Below are 18617 nucleotides of genomic sequence, written 5' to 3'. Positions count from 1 at the left end.
GGAAGAATCACACTAGAGGACTTTGCAGAAATGGTGGGATTTGAATTATGGGGGGAAAAAAACGTTAAAACTTCAAGATATGGGTGTAGAAGAGAAATAAGAACATTTGGAAAAGAGAAAGACCATGAGCAAAGGCACAAAAACAGAAGGGGAAAAAACCAAGAATGACATGTTTAGAGGACAACTTGTTCAACAGCTATTTCCACAGAGAAGCAGCTATCATGAAAAGTGGCATCAGTGTAAGATAAGAAGACACAGGAATCAAATAAGCAAAACAGAGCAATAGAGAATGGAAAGTACTATAAAATATGACATAAAAAAACTACCAAAAGAACAGATTAAGAGAATTCGGTCGGGGAAAGACTTCTCAATAAAGCCTTTGTGATTTTAGCTGTCTTGAAGTCAAGGGTAGAGCTGACTGGTTGGAGCTTAAACTGAAACAGGCACCTACAGGGCTAGAATTCAGTCCCGTTTTATCCCTACTGCTCCTCATTCCCTCTTGCACAGGCTTACTTTGGTCTCCTTGTAGTTTTTGCCCCCATTTTAATCTATGTTCCGTATAATTGACAGGTAACTTTCCTTTAAAACAAAAGTCAAAGCTAACCATGTTGCCTTCCTGATTTTAAAAAACCTCCAATGACTCTCCATTACCAAAGGGAAAAAGAACTGCTTCACAACACATACAAGACCTTTCAGAGTCTACCTCTCTACCCACATCTCTCATTGCTCCCCATCTCACACCTTAAATTTGCAGACAACACTCAACTTTGCTAGGTGGAGGGACTGGGAAGTATTACCAAGAGTTCATAAATATTCACTAAAACATTTAAAAGTACTTCTTTACAAATGAATCTACACTATAGAGCCAGAACTTTAACTGATAGGAAACATAAAAAAGCATTCTTGACAACGCTTCCTTGGGGTATGACTGCCTGTGTAGAAACTTTCATACGAAGTACTGCTCTTATACCTGGCTGTACACCAGAATCACCTGTGACCCAGGTCCCATACCTTAGAGCCTCTAACTAAATAGGGCTCTTAAAACCTCTACAGGTGACTTTGATATACACCCACAGTCAAGCTTCACTCCAGAAGATAGATGGTGTATCCTTCAGAGAACTTCTTTAAATATTAATTTTCTTTTTCAAAATCTTGAAAAGTGTTAACTTAGCAATGCATTCAAGATTATGTTCACTGAAAAGCACACAGAAAATATATATTTTATCTTGCAATCTACACTAAGAAATCAGCAACTCTAAGGGTAGGATTGACAGCTCCTACAAAAATTAGAGATTCTAAACTGGGCAGAAACCTAAAACGGCAGTTCCATCTCTTGAGGGATGAGTCAAGGCAACACCTTTGGGGAAAGGTGAAATTCTCTTCAAGTGGCCCATTCCAATACACAGTCGGTTAGATGGACCAAAGTCCAACAATTCTACATTAAAATTGGCCTCAATAATTTTAACCTGGGACACATACTCAAATCCAGTTTTTATCATTCATCTCAGCATTCATTCACTGACCCTCAACTCAAGCCAAGCATCAGACCACATAAACCAGACAGACACAATTCTGCCCCTCCTACGGCACAAAGTAGCCTGAGATACTCAGGTATTCCAGAAGCAAACCAACAAATAAATATGATTACTAACTGTGGTAAGAAGAGGAGTGCTATGAGACGAACTGGATGAGACTTTATTTCACATTCACTATTTCTGCTAGTAAAACTGTCCCTGCTGCTGCTAAGTCGCTTCAGTCGTGTCCGACTCTGTGTGACCCCATAGACGGCAGCCTACTAGGCTGCTCTGTCCCTGGGATTCTCCAGACAAGAACACTGGAGTGGGTTGCCATTTCCTTCTCCAATGCATGAAAGTGAAAAATGAAAGTGAAGTCACTCAGTCGTGCCTGACTCTTAGTGACCCCATGGACTGCAGCCTACCAGGCTCCTCCGTCCATGGGATTTTCCAGGCAAGAGTACTGGAGTGGGGTGCCACTGCCTTCTCCGAAACTGTCCCTAGTTCATATGAAAGAACAGAATAGTGCAAAGGAAGCTGCTAGAGGAGAGTCTGAGCCCTTGATCCTTCATAACTGCTCACTTATAAGTAATATGAGGGCTTCCCTGGTGGTTCAGCTGGTAAAGAATCTGCCTGCAATGCAGGAGACCTGGGTTCAATTGGGAAGATCCTCTTGAGAAGAGAATGTATACCCAGTCCAGTATTCTGGCCTGGAGAATTCCATGGATTGTATAGTTCATGGGGTTGCAAAGAGTCAGACACGACTGAGTGACTTTCACTTTCACACACTTTCCATGGTAGCCCCTGCCTTGGGAAGCACTGAAATATATGAAAAACTTTGCAAGTAGACATGGGTAAGCTTTTAACAAAATATTCTCCCTCCATTCATGCCTGTGGATTATAAATAACATTTGGAAAAGAAAAGAAATGCTTAAACTCCAAAGTTTATATGTAATAATGGTCATCCTTGCTTTCTGTTTTATCCCCAATACCTCCCTTCTTATATTACTCACACAAAAGCAATGAATAGGTAAACAACTTAACAATCCCAAAAAAATTAATAGAAGGGACCTAATTCAGTCCTCCCTAAAGTAATAACATTTAAGCTGGTGTCAAAGGTTAGCTAGAAGTTAATCAGTTATAAAGAGCATTCTGGTACCAAAAACTGTCTGTACAAAGACCCTGAGGAGAAAAGGAGCAAATTATTGTTGAGGGATCAGTGTACCTAGAATAAAGTGATTGAAAAATAAAGCAGAACACAGACGGAGGTAGGAGCTAATGATGAAGGGCCTCAAAACCAAAGAAAGGAAGCTGGGCCTTAACAGATACACAAGAGAAGAATTTTAAGCAGAGGAAAGACACGATCTAATTTATACTTTCTTTTTACACTTACGATTTATACTTTTAAGATTCCTCTGGCTGTTGTTTGAAAGCTGAACTGTAGGAAAGTACACATGCACATGGGTAGACCAGTTAGAATTTTCTGTTGCCAGACACTATATTAAGCGTATCATTTTATTTTCTGTATTTGTGCCAGGGTGACATCCGGGACCTACTGACAATGCCCTCCACTGTTCCTCTCAGGCTGGGTAATTACTGTGAGCAGATCTTACATATGCAAACAAGCTAATCTGGAGTACATTCTCTCAACCACCTCCAGGGCTACTACTCCCCAGCCCTAATCACCCTAGGGCCATATACCAGACAACTAGGGACAGCCTCCAGCATAATGAAATTATTCAGTCCAGCCAACCCTAAACCTATTTGTTGGATTCTGCTGTTCTCCCAGGAGAAGATGAGCCCACATCCTTCTACTCAACCATCTTGGATTCAGAATGCCTCAGAAAGCATTACCACGAATAAAGCGAGTGGAGGTGATAGAATTCCAGCTGACCTATTTCAAATCCTAAAAGATGATGCTATGAAAGTGCTGCACTCAAGATGCCAGCAAATTTGGAAAACTCAGCAATGGCCATAGGACTGGAAAAGGTCAGTTTTCATCCAATCCCAAAGAAGGGCAATGCCAAAGAATGTTCAAACTACCCCACAATTACCCTCATTTAACACACTAGCAAGATTATGCTCAAAATCCTTCAAGCTAGGCTTCAACACTATGTGAACCAAGAACTTCCAAATACACAAGCTGGATTTACGAAAAGGCAGAGGAACCAGATATCAAATTGCCAACATCTGATGGGTCTTAGAAAAAGCAAGGGGATTCCAGAAAAGCATCTACTTCTGCTTCATTGACTATATTAAAGCCTTTGACTGTGTGGATCACAACCAACTGTGGAATATTCTTACAGAGATGAGAATACCAGACCACTTTACCCACCTCCTGAGAAACCTGTATGCAGGACAAGAAGCAACAGTTAGAACCAGACAGGGAACAACAGACTAGCTCAAAAACGGCAAAGCAGTACGTCAAGGCTGTATATTGTCACCCTGCTTATTTAACTTATATGCAGAGTACATCATGGGAAATGCCAGGCTATATGAATCACAAACTGGAATCAAGAATGCCAGGAGAAATATCAGAAATATCAACAACCTCAGTCATGCAGATGATACGACTCTAATGGCAGAAAGAGAGGAGGAACTAAAGAGCCTGTTGATGAAGGTCAAAGAGGAGAGTGAAAAAGCTGGCTTAAAACTCAACACTCAGAAAACTAAGATCATGGCATCTGGTCCCATCACTTCATGACAAATAGATGGAGAAAAACTGGAAACAGAGACAGACTTTATTTCCTTGGGTTCCAAAATCACTACAGACAGTGACTGCAGCCGTGAAATTAAAAAACACTTGTTGCTTGGAAGAAAAGCTATGACAAACCTAGACAGCATATTAAAAAGCGGAGATATCACTTTGCTAACAAAGATCCGTATAGTCAAAGCTGTGGTTTTTCAGTAGTCATGTATGGATGTGAGAGCTGGACCATAAAGAAGGCTGAGCACCAAAGAATAGATGCTTTTGAACTGCAGTGCTGGAGAAGACTCTTGAGAGTCCCTTGGACTACAAGGAGATCAAACCAGTCAATCCTAAAGAAAACCAACCCTGAATATTCATTGGAAGGACTGATGCTGAAGCTGAAGCTCCAATACTTTGGCCACCTGATGAGAAGAACGGACTCACTGGAAAAGACCCTGATGCTGGGAAAGATTGAGGGCAGGAGGAGAAGGGGACAACAGAGGATGAGATGGTTGGATGGCATTACTGACTCAAAGGACATGAGCCTGAGCAAACTCTGGGAGATGATGAAAGACAGGAAAGTCTGGTGTGCTGCAGTCCATGAGGTCACAAAGAGTCAGACACAACTTAGCAACTGAATAATAATAAACCCGTTTATTCAGTTCACCCATTCCTTCCCACAGAGACCACAATAAAGGGTCTTGCCCACATTTCCCTCTCTTTCCATCTGCCTCCTGACTGATTGTGGTGTTTCCCCCCATGGGTCCTCCCTCTCTCACCCCTATCCTTCTTGGATCTATGTGTATAAAAATCTATCTCTGGATATGCTAGTCTCATCATAACTGAATAATAATAAAACCTACATTTTAAAAAACAGATGGTGGCTTGGGAGTGGGAGTAGAAGAAATAGAAAACAAAGAAAGATTTTCAAGGTCCACTCAATGCAATTCTTTTTTATTTTATTGGATTATAGCTGTTTTACAGTTTTGTGTTGGAGAAGGAAATGGCAATCCACTCCAGTGTTCTTGCCTTGGAAATTCCATGGACACAGGAGCCTGGTGGGTTACAGTCTATGGGGTCACAAAAGAGTTGTACACGACTTAGCAACTAAACAACGTCGTGTTAGTTTCTGCTACCCATCAAAGTGAATCAGCTACACATATACATATATCCCCTCTTTTATGGATTTCCTTCCCATTTAGGTCACCACAGATACACAATACCAATTTGATGATAATCTATAATGGCAAGTTAGAAGACAATAAGCAAGGTTTCTACTGCATTTTATCCACTGTGTCTCCTTTCAACTGCACACTAAGTATAAATTTAAGATTGACAAATTAAAGATTAAAACTTCAAGCCAGCACTTTGAAAAATTACAAACACAGACACAAATCAGCTCAGAGAGTTCAAGACCTAGGACTTTAACTCAGTCTGTTTCCACAGACATAAATGTCATTCATTCATCACTCATTCATTATCATTTTAAACATAATCAACAAACATTCACTGAACAACATATAGAGTCTTGTGGCAGATGCTAGGGAGAAAAATTGGTAGACTTTAGGCTAGTGACAAACAAGAAAAGGCAGTCCAGGCAACGGGGAACCCATGAAGAGTTTATGCGAGAAAATAATACAATCAAATAGCACTGAAGCAGAAGTATCCAGTGCAAGACTGCCAGAGGTCAAAGGTGACAGAGTCAAAGCCGTGGGCAAGTTAGCTAACTGTACAACTATTTAGATATACTGACGTCTTTCTTTTAAACCACACATTGATTATCAAAGGCTGGAGAGGAAGCAAAGAGAGCTTCCTTCAAAACACTAGCTCAGTGTTACTTATCATTTTAAGCAACACACAAAGTTTTAGTTTGGCCATAACGCCTAAGAATCTTGACTAAGCCACCGTATGGACTTACAGGACATATGAGAACCCAGAAATTCTGTGTATTCTTGACATGGTCAAATACAATAGTTAAATATGACTTTGAAAACTCCAGTGGTTGGAGGGACAAGGAAGATGCAAGTGAAATTACAGCATACACCTGGAAGCAAAAGTGAAACTCGATGCCTTGACAACTGGGGGACCCAGGAGGCAGCCTACTCCTTTCTCCAGTGCCAGCCCCTGCCTCTCACTCTCCTGTCCCATTCACTTCCTCTCCCCATTGAACACTTTCAGCCCAGTGAAACTACACAGCACGCTCCTTTTTCTTTTTGCTTTCTTGGCTTCCTCTCATCTCATGCCTAACGTACCAATCCTTGCCATTCCTCTGTCTTCATTTCAGAAACCCCCAAACTCTTGTCCTAATGGTCTTCCTCTGTTATCACAACTCAAAATAGAAGTAGTGTTTTAAAAAAAAAAAAATGAGGGGGAAAAAAACAAGAAAAACCAGAGGGGGGAAAAAATAGAAAACTTTCCTTACCTATTTGTTCCTTACATAGACACTACTTGTGGTACACGTTATTATATTTGGACTGATCATTATATTTAACCTTCTTACAGAGATTCAAATGTTAATGTTTCCTGTCTAAAAGGTAATTAAATTTGTATATTAACTTGAATTTCAACTTAATTGAAGAAAATCATGTTTTGTTAAAGGTATTTTTCTTATAACAGGTTTAGATTAGATTGACAGCAAAACTGAGTGAAATGTAAAGAGATTTCTTATATACTGCCTGCCTCCCACAACACATATAGCTTCCCAATTATCAACATCCCCTACCAGCGTGGGACATTTGTTACAACCGAAAAATCTACATTGACACACATCACTGTCAACCAAAGTCCATATTTTACATTAGGATTCATTCACGGTATTGTACGTTCTTTGGGTTTCAGCTGTATACACCGTTTCAGCACCATACAGAGTTATTTCACAGCTCCACCTAATCATTCCCTCCCTCCACCATCCTAACCCCAGGCAACCACCAATCTTTTCTCTGTCTCTATAGGGGTTTTCTGCCTGGCTGTCATATGGTTGAAATCATACAATATGTAGCCTTTTCAGATCATCCTCTTTCACCAGTAATACCCAAACTTCCTCTGTGTATCTTCATAGCTTGATAGCTCATTTCCTTTTGTGTGTGCTAAGTTACTTCAGTCGTTCCCTTCTCTTTGCAACCCCATGGACTGTAACCTCCAGGCAAAATACTGGAGTGAGTTGCCATACTTTCTTCCAGGTGATCTTCCCGACCCAGGGATCAAACCCACGTCTCACGTCTCCTGCATTGTCAGGCGGGCTCTTTACCACTAGCACAACTGAATAATATTCCATTGTCTGGACATATATCACAGATTACCCATTTACCTGCTGAAGGACATCCTGGCTGGTTCAAAGGAGCAAGACTGCTGGATAATATGGTTAAAAGAATGTTTAGTTTCAGAATAAAACTGTCAAACTGACTTCTAAACTGGCAATATTATTTTGCATTTCCACCAGCAATGAAAAGAAGTTCCTTCAGCTCCACAATCTCACCAGCTTTTGGTGCTGTCAGTCTTCTGGATTTGGGGCATTCTAACAGGTGTACAGTGGTATCTCATTTTAATTTGTATTTCTTTGATGACATGGAATGTGGGGCATCTTTTCATATCTTTATTTGCCATCTGTATATCTTCTCTGGTGAGATGTCCATTAAGGCCTTTGGTTAATTTTTTAATTGGGTTATTTGCAAGTTGAGTTTCTTTAATTCTTTGTATAGTTTGGATAACATTCCTTTATCAGATAAGTCTTTTGCAAATATTTTCTAAAACATACTTTTAATGTTCTCATTATGAGCATGTGACAATTAAAATCCTAAGAAATGGCTGTTTTTCATTATGTAAGTTTCCTCAACACCCTTCTACAATCTTCACAGTGTTCTAAATTAATAGGGGTAATACAGTGTTTTCACAAAGGCAATGTGAATGCTCTCCTATGAAAACGGAATTTTTTCCAAAATAAATCTAAACCATAGCAACTGGTTCCTGGTCCACCCAAAATATGAAATCATATACATGAGCTGGTAAAAACTGCCAAAGTTAATCACAAATCCTTCAATATGGTGAATGTCAATTTTTTTTTTTTTTTTTTTAATCAGCAACACTGTTCAAACACAATCTGACCCAGAAGCATCAGCAAATAAAACAGATGGGACAGGAGCTGCTCTGGAAGAAGACTCTGAGCAGACAAGCTAGAAACGTGCTATTTCTACCACATGGATCACTTCTCCCTCTTTGCCCAGTAAATCTAAGTCATCCTTTTTCCCTAAATTTCCAATAGTGAGGCCTTACATGGGTTCCAACCAATATAGTATGTTCTCTATGTTTACCCCATCAGAGCTCTTAACACACTACATTGAAACAGCCTATCCATTCATCTGCCTAGTCCATCTGAGTGACAGTCCTTCCAAAGTCTGGTTCATTCATTGTTATACCTCTCGTGCACAGCACAGAAGGGCTGCCCTCAGGAGTAGGCACTCGATATATATTAGGTGAATAAATTTATTTACATAATATATATACTGAATTTGTATTTTATATAAATGTGTACATTTACAAAGAAGGGCTTCCCCAGTGGTCAGTGGTAAAGAATCTGCCTGCCAATGCAGGAGACGCAGGTTTGATCCCTGGGACAGGAAGATCCTCTGGAGGAGGAAATGGTAACCCACTCCAGTATTCTTGCCTGGAAAATTCCATGGACAGAGTAGCTTGGTGAACTACAGTCCATGGGGTTTTACCAAGAGTCAGATACAACTTAGCAACTAAACAACAACAACAACATATATATAGAATAAATTAGGTGAATAATTGTGTGCCCTAATGCATGCGTTAACAACACATTTCTCCTGGTTTAGACATGAGAAGTTCCTTCCCTAGAGAGTTAAGTACCACAAGTGTAGAGGTTTGTGGTTCCCTTGTATCCCTTGTATCCACGTTACCTGGGCACATGGTATTCAAAAGTACTGCTGACCAGCTCTTGCCTCCATCTCTAGCCTTGCCTTGAGAATGAGTACTTTACTTTGAACTGTTGTAATCTTTGTATAGATATTGCTTTCTTCAGCAATGGCCCTGCAGTCAGCAAATATCATTCCTCATATCATCCTAGTCATTAGCTGTGATCTAGGACAATCCATGTAAAATCTCTAGATCTCATTTTCTATTCCTGTAAAATAGTTCTTAATTATGCTTTAGCACCAGAACCTTATATAAAATTTTAGAATGAGCTCCAATATAGAGAAAAAGATAAAAGGAAGAGCTAAATTTCCCACTCTGCTTGATTCTTCACTGTTTGAGGAAAATACCCCTAGAAGCACATCCTTAGAGAAGAATACATAGGAAAAACTCGAAAATATACCTACAGAGGTTTAGTCAAGCACCAACGTTCAATGATTTACACATTCAACAAATACTTACTAAATACCTATTCTGTGTCAAGCAAGCACTGGACTAGACAAAAGATTCAGCCATAAACAATGCAGATGGGTTCCCCTAAATATTTATACCAAAAAGCTGTATTGAATACATGTTGAGTATGCACTAAAATGAACAAAAAATTTAAAACATCCTCTGGTCTCTTTTTACAGTGTAGAAAGCAAGACAATTTGCCAAATGCCCAAACAGCTGCATAGACTTAAGAAAATACATCAGTTTCAAAACTACAAATCTCATTTTCTCTAGCTGAAATTCTACTATTTTATGTGGGCATTTTTCAATTTATACTGTTTTCATCCAAATCATTTTTATACCAATTCTCAATAACACATCTGCATTAACACTAAGTAAGTAGTAGCTAAAATGTAATGCCTGCTCCCACCATTTCCCAGTTTTTCACTCACTTTATCCTTTAGCACTTTTAGGATCCTTTAACTAACCAACTTTTTTGCCTCTTCACTATTTTATACGTTCAATATGAATGTAAAACTGAAATCTAGAAGACGGAATCCACTTTTATTAGGTTGGTTCAAAAGTAATTGTGATTTTACATTGTTGAACTTTGCTGTTTCATACTGGAATACATTCTTAAATGTGATTATGTTATACATTATTTTAATGTGCATTTCTCACTTTTTTTTTCTTTTTTGCTAATGACTTATTGAAAGTGAAAGTGATGTTGGCAATTGGATCTCTGGTTTCTCTGCCATTTCTAAATCCAGCTTGAACATCTGGAAGTTCACGGTTCACATATTGCTTAAGCCTGGCTTGGAGAATTTTGAGCATTACTTTACTAGCGTGTGAGATGAGTACCACTGTGTGACAGTTTGAACATTCTTTCGCATTGCCTTTCTTTGGGATTGGAATGAAAACTGATCTTTTCCAGTTCTGTGGCCACTGCTGAGTTTTCTAGATTTGCTGGCATATTGAGCGCAGCACTTTCACAGCATCAACTTTTAGGATTTGAAATAGCTCAACTGGAATTCCAACACCTCGACTAGCTTTGTTTGTAGTGATGCTTCCTAAGGACCACTTGACTTCATATTCCAGGATGTCTGGCTCTAGGTTGGTAATCACATCATCGTGATTATGCGGTTTGTGAAGATCTTTTTTGTATAGTTCTTCTGTGTATTCTTGCCACCTCTTCTTAATATCTTCTGCTTCTGTTAGGTCCATACCATTTCTGTCCTTTATTGAGCCCATCTTTGCATGAAATGTTCCCTTGCTATCTCTAATTTTCTTGAGGAGATGTCTAGTCTTTCCCATTCTATTGTTTTCCTCTATTTCTTTGCACTGATCACTGAGGAAGGCTTTCTTATCTCTCCTTGCTCTTCTTTGGAACTCTGCATTCAAATGGGTATATCTTTCCTTTTCTCCTTTGCCTTTAGCTTCTCTTCTTTTCTCAGTTATTTGTAAGGCCTCTTCAGACAACCATTTTGCCTTTTTGCATTTCTTTTCCTTGTAATTCATTTCATTCCTTGGATCAAGGGATGGTCTTGATCCCTGCCTCCTATACAATGTTACAAACCTCTGTCCATAGTTCATCAGGCACTCTGTCTATCAGATCTAACCCCTTGAATCTATTTCTCACTTCCACTGTATAATCATAAGGGATTTGATTTAGGTCATACCTGAACGGTCTAGTGATTTTCCCTACTTTCTTCAATTTAAGTCTGAATTTGCAAATAAGGAGTTCATGGTCTGTGCCACAGTCAGCTCCCGGTCTTGTTTTTGCTGACTGTATAGAACTTCTCCATCTTTGGCTGCAAAGAATCTGATTTCTGTACTGACCATCTGGTGATGTCCATGTGTAGAGTCTTCTCTTGTGTTGTTGGAAGAGGGTGTTTGCAATGACCAGCACATTCACTTGGCAAAACTCTATTAGATTTTGCCCTGCCTCATTCTGTATTCCAAGACCAAATTGGCCTGTTACTCCAGATATTTCTTGACTTCCTCTTTTGCGTTCCAGTTCCCTATAATGAAAAGGATTTCTTTTATGGGTGTTAGTTCTAGGTCTTGTAGGTCTTCATAGAACCTTTCAACTTCAGCTTCTTCAGCATTACTGGTTGGGGCATAGACTTGGATTACTGTGATATTGAATGGTTTGCCTTGGAAGAAAACAGAGACCATTCTGTCGTTCTCTGGGTGCAGCAGACCTGGGTGTGGCATAAGCCCTCTTGAAGGAGGTCACCATTAACCCCACCATAGAGCTGCCAGAACTTACACAGGACTAGGAGACAAATTCTCGGCAGGCACAAAAAGAAACTTGTGCACAGCAAGACCCAAGAGAAAGGAGCAGTGACCCCACAAGAAACTGACCCAGACTTGCCCATAAGTGTCCAGGAGTCTCTGGCAGAGGCGTGGGTTGGCAGTGACCTGCTACAGGGCTGGGGGTACTGACTGCAGCAGTGCATCAATGGAGGTCACCATTATCTTCATGACCTCCACCATAGTTTGGCCCCAGGTAAATAACAGGGAGGGAACACAGCCCCACCCATCAACAGAAAATTGGATTAAAGATGTACTGAACATAGAAAAGGTCAGTTTTCATTCCAATCCCAAAGAAAGGCAATGCCAAAGAATGCTCAAACTACTGCACAATTGCACTCATCTCACACGCTAGTAAAGTAATGCTCAAAATTCTCCAAGCCAGGCTTCAGCAATACGTGAACCGTGAACTTCCTGATGTTCAAGCTGGTTTTAGAAAAGGCAGAGGAACCAGAGATCAAATTGCCAACATCCGCTGGATCATCGAAAGCAAGAGAGTTCCAGAAAAACATCTATTTCTGCTTTATTGACTATGCCAAAGCCTTTGAGTGTGTGGATCACAATAAACTGTGGAAAATTCTGAAAGAGATGGGAATACCAGAGCACCTGACCCACCTCTTGAGAAACCTGTATGCAGGTCAGGAAGCAACAGTTAGAACTGGACATGGAACAACAGACTGGCTCCAAACAGGAAAAGGAGTAAGTCAAGGCTGTATATTGTCACCCTGCTTATTTAACTTCTATGCAGAGTACATCATGAGAAACGCTGGACTGGAAGAAACACAAGCTGGAATCAAGACTGCCAGGAGAACTATCAATAACCTCAGATATGCAGATGACATCACCCTTATGGCAGAAAGTGAAGAGGAACTAAAAAGCCTCTTGATGAAAGTGAAAGAGGAGAGTGAAAAAGTTGGCTTAAAGCTCAACATTCAGAAAACAAAGATCATGGCATCCTGGCCCATCACTTCATGGGAAATAGATGGGGGAAACAGTGGAAACAGTGTCAGACTTTATTTTTTGGGCTCCAAAATCACTGTAGATGGTGACTGCAGCCATGAAATTAAAAGACGCTTACTCCTTGGAAGGAAAGTTATGACCAACCTAGGCAGCATATTCAAAAGCAGAGACATTACTTTGCCAACAAAGGTCCATCTAGTCAAGGCTATGGTTTTTCCTGTGGTCATGTATGGATGTGGGAGTTGGACTGTGAAGAAAGCTGAGTGCCAAAGAATTGATGCTTTTGAACTGTGGTGTTGGAGAAGACTCTTGAGAGTCCCCTGGACTGCAAGGAGATCCAACCAGTCCATTCTGAAGGAGACCAGCCCTGGGATTTCTTTGGAAGGAATGATGTTAAAGCTCAAAGTCCAGTACTTTGGCCACCTCATGCAAAGAGCTGACTCATTGGAAAAGACTCTGATGCTGGGAGGGATTGGGGGCAGGAGGAGAAGGGGATGACAGAGGATGAGATGGCTGGATGGCATCACTGATTCTATGGATGTGAGTTTGAGTGAACTCCAGGAGTTGGTGATGGACAGGGAGGCCTGGTGTGCTGCGATTCATGGGATCGCAAAGAATAGGACACGACTGAGCGACTGAACTGAACTGAACTGAACATGGCCCCACCCATCAGAACAAGACCCAATTTCCCTCTCAGTCAGTCTCTCCCATCAGGAAGTTTCCATAAGCCTCTTACCCTTCTCTGTCACAGGGCAGACTGAAAACCACAATCACAGGAAACTAACCAATGATCACATGGACCACGGCCTCGTCTAACTCAAGGAAACTATGGGCCACGCGTGTAGGGCCACCCAAGATAGATGGGTCATGGTGGAGAGTTGTAACAAAATGTGGTCCACTGGAGAAGGGAAAAGCAAACCACTTCAGTATTCTTGCTTTGAGAGCCCCATGAACAGTATGAAAATGCAAAAAGATAGGACACTGAAAGATGAACTCCCCAGGTAGGTAGGTGCCCAGTATGCTACTAGAAATCAGTGGAGAAATAACTCCATAAAGAATGAAGAGACAGAGCCAAAGCAAAAACAACACCCAGCTGTGGATGTGACTAGTGATGGAAGTAAAGTCCGATGCTGTAAAGAACAATACTGCACAGGAACCTGGAATGTCAGGTCCATGAATCAAGGCAAATTGGGAGTGGTCAAGCAAGAGACGGCAAGAGTGAATGTCGACATTCTAGGAATCAGTGAACTCAAATGGACTGGAATGGGTGAATTTAACTCAGATGACCATTATATCTACTACTGTGGGCAAGAATCCCTTAGAAGAAATGAAGCAGCCATCATAGTCAACAAAAGAGTCCAAAATACAGCACTTGGATGCAATCTCAAAAATGACAGAATGACATTACTTGCTGCTTATTTAATATTTATTTTAGACTACGGAAATGTTAGACAAAAAGCAAATTCGAGTAATTTTCTTATTCAAGTTCAAAATGGGTTGTAAAGCAGCAGAGACAACTCACAACACCAACAATGCATTTGGCCAAGGAACTGCTAACGAACGTACAGTGCAGTGGTGGTTCAGGAAGTTTTGCAAAGGAGACAAGAGCCTTGAAGATGAGGAGCGCAGTAGCCGGCCATCTGAAGTTGACAACGACCAACTGAGAGGACCATCTAAGCTGACCCTCTTACAACTACAGGAGAGGTTGCCAAAGAACTCCGTGTCAATCATTCTACGGTCATTTGGCATTTGAGGTAAATTAGAAAGGTGAAAAAACTTGGTAAGTGGGTACCTCCTGAACTGACTGAAAATCAAACAAATTGTCATTCTCAAGTGCTGTCTTCTCTTATTCTATGCAACAACAAGCCATTTTTCAATCAGATTGTGACCTGCAACGAAAGTAGATTTTGTGCAACAACCAGTTCAGTGGCATGACCAAGAAGAAGCTCCAAAGCACTTTCCAAAGCCAAACTTGCATCAAAAAAAGATCATGGTCACTGTTTGGTGGTCAGCTGCCCATTTGATCCACTACAGCTTTCTGAATCCCAGCAATACCATTACATCTGAGAAGTATGCTCAGTAAATCAATGTGATGCACAGAAAACTGCCCACCTACTGCCATCACTGCTCAACAGAAAGGGCCCAATTCTTCTCCACGACACCAGACCACACGCTGCACAACCAACATGTCAAAAGTTGAACGAATTGGGTTACAAACTTTGCCTCATCCATCATATTCACCTGAACTCTCAGCCAACTGACTACCACTTCTTGAAGCATCTCTGACAATTTTTTGCAGGAAAAATGAATGCTTCCACAATCAGCAGAAGACAGAAAATTCTTTCCAAGAGTTCCTCGAATCCCAAAGCATGAATTTTCATGCTACAGGAATAAACAAACTTATTTCTCACTGGCAAAAATGTATTGATTGTAATGGTTTCTATTTTGATCAGTAAATGTGTTTAAGCCTAGTTACAATTATTTAAAATTCACGTTCCAAAACTGCAATTACATTTGCATCAACCTAATATCATGATCTGTTTCACCATTTCATTCAACAAATTCTTTGACAAGTACTTACTATTTGCAAAGTGTTCTGCTATAAAGTGGTACAAAAGTTCTAGAATTTGTTTACTTTTTCTACCCCTTTGGGCTTCACCGGTGGCTCAGATGTTAAAGAATCCAACTGCAATGCAGGAGACCCAGGCTCGATCCCTGGGTTCGGACGATCCCTTGGAGAAGAGATTGGCAACCTGCTCCAGTATTCTTGCCTGAGAAATCCCACAGACAGAGAAGCCTGGTGGGGGCTGAAAAGAGTAGGACACTGAGCAACTAACACTTCCTACCCCTTTAATTCATTTTTTTTTTTTTCCACTTAGTAGTTTAAAGTACATAACAGGAACAAATATCAAATTTCCCTAGGGTTCCCTCAACCTACAGTGCTCTTTCACATTCTTCTTATCCATACATATTTATTCACATTCACTGAACAGAAAGTACAGTGCGAGGTACTATAACGTGTGCTAAGAAATATGGTTCCTTCTCTCAAGGAATGAAGAAAGGATAAAGATAGTGAAGACATTTCAGAAGGAGACACTACAAGTATTAGTGTCAGCAGAGGTATAAGAAAAACAGATGAGTTCTGTTTTGAAAAACTAACTAGATGATGATATCATTAACAAAATAGGGACCTGAAAGGTTTTTCTTCAACAATTAAAAATTTGGTTCTAGAATATTAAATTAAAGTTGCTTCTGGATATTCCAGTTGAGTCATCGAGATGGGAATTAGTTAATACCGGTCAATACTTTAGTAGCTACTATGTGGCAGGATCCAAGGGCACTTAGTAAGACATCACCCCAAACTCAAAAGAGTTTAAGAGTCAGGTGACAGAATGCAAGTAAACAGGTGCTTAAAAGCAAAACTCAGGTACAAGAGAGGAAGCACAAGCACTGGCCAGATATGCAGGACCTTGCAGGCCATCCTTTAGGAGACTGGATTCAGCCAAGCAATGAGGAGCCACTGAAGGGTTTTAAACAGGGAATGGCTTGATTAGGTGTGCATTTGAGAAAGAAGACTCTAACTTCAGGAGGGAAACAGGCTGGAGCAGGCAAAAATGAAAGACAAAGTGAACACAGGAAGTTGCTGCAGAAATCTGAATAAGACCTGATAGGCATCAAGATGCACAAAGATTAGGGGAGGAGATGTATAATAGATAATATCTGAGACACTGCTTTTCCCTAGACCACACTCAGTTAAAATCTCTAAAGAACAACACTAGAAACTGAACTATTTTTAATCATTACAATAAAATAATCATAGTTACATGCAAATACTAAACAACTGAAGGGCCCATCACTACACTACGTCCAGTCTTTCCTTATCTACATCAAACTACGGGAGCCACATTCTTATGAAGTTATCAAATAAACAGCAAGGTCTGGAAAAACTCTCAAATTATATATTTGATTGGGTAACTGAGGAATGTATGTTTTTTCTATAACCACTTTACATGGCCTTGATGAAAAATATGTAATATGATCTAAATATACAGCATACAATAAAGAAGAGCAAAATTGAACAGATCTAAGCAACAAAGTTCCTCTAGAATTATTCAGTCACTTCATTACCCAAAGAGCTTATAATATATGGATTTTATATACCTTTAGAAAAGGAAGTTTTCTATACATCTCTTACTAATAGGGCCCAATGATTTGATTAAAGGTGACAATGTGTCTAGACTCCTCTAAGTTCACCAGCTCTAAGTCACCATGTGATGCAATTCTGATGAATAAAATATAAGCTGAGGGTTTCTGGGGAAGCCCTTTCCTGCTTCTTCTCATCTTTCTCCTGTCTGGAATGTAGATAAAAGGCTGGAGCTGAAGCAGCCCTCCTGTAACTATGAGGTAATAAGCATGAGACCAAAGACCACGTGCTAGGTGGCTAACCCTACCTAGAGACCTTTTATACAGGGAGAACAATTCCCTCTTCGATTAACTATAGACTCTGCATCCCTTAGGAAAAGCCAGGCTACTTAACAGGTCAGCTTCATGGTCAGTTCCATTTACCTATCCAAACTCATTTCAGACCAATCTCTGTCTCCTACTTTCCACCCAGTAATTCTAAACCCTATCAGAACAGCACCTAACAGTAAGCTGTTTTTCACCTTTCTACTTTTAATTCTCTGAATTCTCTCACCGCTCCATTTCTTCACCAGACTTACACCTCCTCAGCATTCCAGACTTCCTGACTCCTAGCTGAGGTAGGTGCCCTCCCTCCTTGTTCTCACATCTCACATGCACAATGATTGTGCTGTACTATAGCTATTCACTTAAGTATCTGTCTTCCCAACCAGATTACCAGCTCCTCAAGAAGAAAAACAATATCTTAGTTTCCTTGGTATTCCTAGATCCTGTGACAGTACCTGGCACGCTAGGGTTGTCCAGTAAATGTCAGTTGAATAAATGAAAGTTACATAAAACATGACTTTTAATTTTTGTTGTTTAGTCGCTCAGTTGTGTCTGACTCTTTGCAACCCCATGGACTGCAGCACACCAAGCTTCCCTGTCTTTCACTATCTCCCGGAGTTAGCTCAAACTCATGTCCCTTGAGTCAGTGATGCCATCCAACCATCTCATCCTCTGTCATCCCCTTTTTCTCCTGTCTTCAATCTTTCCCAGCATCAGGATGCTTTCCAATGAGTCAGTTCTTCACATCAGGAGGCCAAAATATTGAGCTTCAGCTTCAGCATCAGTCCTTCTAATGAATATTCAGGGTTGGTTTCTTTTAGGATTGACTGGTTTGATCTCCTTGCTGTCGAAGGGCCTCTTAAGAGTCTTCTCCAGCACCACAATTCAAAAGCTTCAGTTCTTCAGCACTGAGCGTTCTTATGGTCCAACTCTCATATCCATACATGACCACTGGAAAAACCAAAGCTTTGACTATACAGACCTTTGATGGCAAAGTGATGGCTCTGTTTTTCAATTCACTGTGTAGGTTTGTCATAGCTTTTCTTCCAAGAAGCAAGCATCTTTTAATTTCATGGCTGCAGTCAACATCCACAGTGATTCTGGAGCCCAGGAAAGCAGTCTGTCACTGTTTCCATTTTTCCCCATCTATTGGCAACCTCCTCCAGAAGTGTTTTTAATTATTTAAAACAAATCACAGCAAAAGGATTGTTAAAAAATTTCTCCTTAATATGAGAAGCTAATTTTCACCTGTAAATTTTTCCTGAAAATGAGAAAAGCGCTCGAGTATATTCTATCACCACATATTGCTT

At 40.4% G+C, this 18617-nt stretch overlaps 1 protein-coding gene across 2 annotated transcripts in view; it reads right to left on the bottom strand.

Moving 5' to 3' along the window:
• The window catches only part of STK3 (serine/threonine kinase 3), a 310059-nt gene that overhangs the window by 249289 nt on the left and 42153 nt on the right, over positions 1–18617 (bottom strand). The window lies entirely within an intron of this gene.

Source organism: Bos indicus x Bos taurus, chromosome 14 (assembly GCF_003369695.1).
Source record: "Bos indicus x Bos taurus breed Angus x Brahman F1 hybrid chromosome 14, Bos_hybrid_MaternalHap_v2.0, whole genome shotgun sequence".
Taxonomy (NCBI): domain Eukaryota; kingdom Metazoa; phylum Chordata; class Mammalia; order Artiodactyla; family Bovidae; genus Bos; species Bos indicus x Bos taurus.
This window is presented reverse-complemented; position numbering and strand designations above follow the sequence as displayed.